Genomic DNA, 2,538 nt, shown 5'->3' on the forward strand with positions numbered 1-2,538 from the left:
TTTGGAAACTTCTGTTTACATTTTCATTTGACTAAACGTAATTTCTGATTTTCTCATTGTTCCATTTGTTATTTAGTTGTATGTTGTTTGTGTTTTTTTCCAGTTTACTTCCTGTAGTTGATTTCTAGTTTCAGTCAGACAAGATGCTTGATATGAGTTCAGTCTTCTTGAATTTATTGAGACTCGTTTTGTGGCCTAATATGTAATCTATCCTGGCGAAAGTTTTATGTTCACTTGAAAAGAATGTGTATTAAGCTGTTTTTGTAAATTTATTAAGTTTATGTGGTCTAATGTGATGTTTAAAGCCATTATTTCCTTATTGATTTTCTGTCATCTTCTCCCTTTATATTTGTTAAAGAAAATGACTGTGATTGGATTGTTATTACATTTTATAACTCTGTTGAAGTTCTGACTTCCTCCATTCTACTTCCAAGTTTGGTGGGCATCTTTATGACCATTACTTTGAATTCTTTTCGAGAAAATAACTTATCTTGTTCATTAGGGTTTTTTTCTTTTTTCTTCATTTAGAACATATTTCTATGTCTTCTCATTTTGTTTGACTTTTATGTTTATTTTTATAAATTAGATGAAATAGCCATCTCTCCCAATCTTGAAAACATGACCTGGTATATAAACGACCTCTGTGTAGACTTTGTATGTTGGGTGATTTTGTCAGGCCTGTTGTAGCCAAGGTCAGCATGTGTGGCACCTGGGGCACTGGCTGTCTGAACTGGAGCTGGTTCCAGGTGGGGGGCCTTGTGTACACGCACATACATCCATGCCATGACTGTACAGGGCCAAAGTGGGCTCAGGGCAGTGTGGCAAGGAATGTGCAGGTCAGCCAGAACTTTTGCTAGAGCAGTGGTTCTCAACCTTCTGGCCCTTTAAATACAGTTCCTCATGTTGTGACCCAACCATAAAATTATTTTCGTTGCTACTTCATAACTGTAATGTTGGTACTGTTATGAATTGTCATGTAAATATCTGATATGCAGGATGGTCTTAGGCGACCCCTGTGAAAGGGTCATTCGACCGCCAAAAGGGTCTCGACCCACAGGTTGAGAACCACTGCTCTAGGTGGAGGGAGAATGTAAAAAATGGATGGCACTCACTGGCACATATATTGAAGAGCTTCTGAAGTGCCCCAACCTTCTTTATGTGGTCTCATCTCTTGTGTGTTGTACAAAAGCTGGTCAGTCAGCCCTCAGTTGTCTCTCAGCAGGAATTGTTCTATATGTAAGTGTATATTTAGTGTGTTCATGGGAGGGGTGAGTTAAACAACCTTCTATGCCACCATCTAGGACATACCACAGAATACTTTCAAGTACCATTTACAATAGCACAAAACTGCTAAACATTTACATATGAATCTTACATAATATATAAAAAGATTTATATCTTGAAAGTCACAAAATACTGATTAAAGAAATCATAGATATAACATGTACAGGGATTGGAAGACTCAATATTGTTAAGATGTTGACTGTTATGAAGCTGATATAAAGATTCAATACAATACCAATCAAAATTCCAAAAGAGCCTGATCAGTGTGGCTCAATGATTTAAGTGCTGACCCATGCAGCAAGAGGTCACCTGTTTGATTGCCTGTCAGGGTACATGCTCCAGTTGCAGGCTTGATCCCCAGTGTGGGACACGCAGGAGGCAGCTAATGTTGCTGTTTCTCTCTCATCAGTATATCTATCTATCTTTCCCTCTCACTTCCTCTCTCTCTAAAAATCAATGAAAACATTTTTAAAAATTCCAAAAAGATTTTTTTGGGGTTACAAATTAAAACTTAATTGTAAAATGTATATGTAAAGGCAAAAAACTAAAATAGTAAATTTAACTTTGGAAATGAATAACAAAATCGGATGACTAACATTGCCTGCTTTCCAGACTCACTAATATAATAAATATAATCAGGGAAGTGTTGTATGAGAGAAAAAATAGAAATATAGATCAGTATAGAAAGCATACAGTAGTATATAGAACCCAGAAATATATTCACTCATGTGTCATCAATTGACTTTTGACAAAGGTACAAAGGCAGTTCAGTGGAAAATAATCTTTTCAACTATCAGTGCTTGCAAATTGGAGTTCCATATGCAAAACACCTTAATCAAGAGCTCACACTCTACAATGAAGGATTATGTACCTAAATATTTGTATGAATACTGAGAAAGTTTCCCTAAAGCCTTGTTTCATGGAGCTAGGGAAGGCTGAGAGCAGGAATAGAGGAGTAGGTGCAGCAGAATTGAGACCAGGTGCTATTAGGTTGCATTTATTAAAGGTGTTTGAAGTCAGTGCAGAGTTGGTTACTGCAGCTGTGGCTGGATTAAGAGGTAAGGTTGGATTGAGAATGGTGCACAAGCAGTGTCTCAGGAGTGCTTCCCCCAGAATTTAACAATGGTTTCATTGAATCAGAAGTTCAGCCTACCACCTGTACAAATTGCAGTTCTTATGCGAGCCAATAGACAAAGATCATGATTGTTGCTCTGTCTAGGGATATTGATTACGAAGGGAAAACTAGGATGTTCT

The sequence above is a fragment of the Myotis brandtii genome, unplaced genomic scaffold, assembly GCF_000412655.1.
Source record: "Myotis brandtii unplaced genomic scaffold, ASM41265v1 scaffold7029, whole genome shotgun sequence".
Taxonomy (NCBI): Eukaryota; Metazoa; Chordata; class Mammalia; order Chiroptera; family Vespertilionidae; genus Myotis; species Myotis brandtii.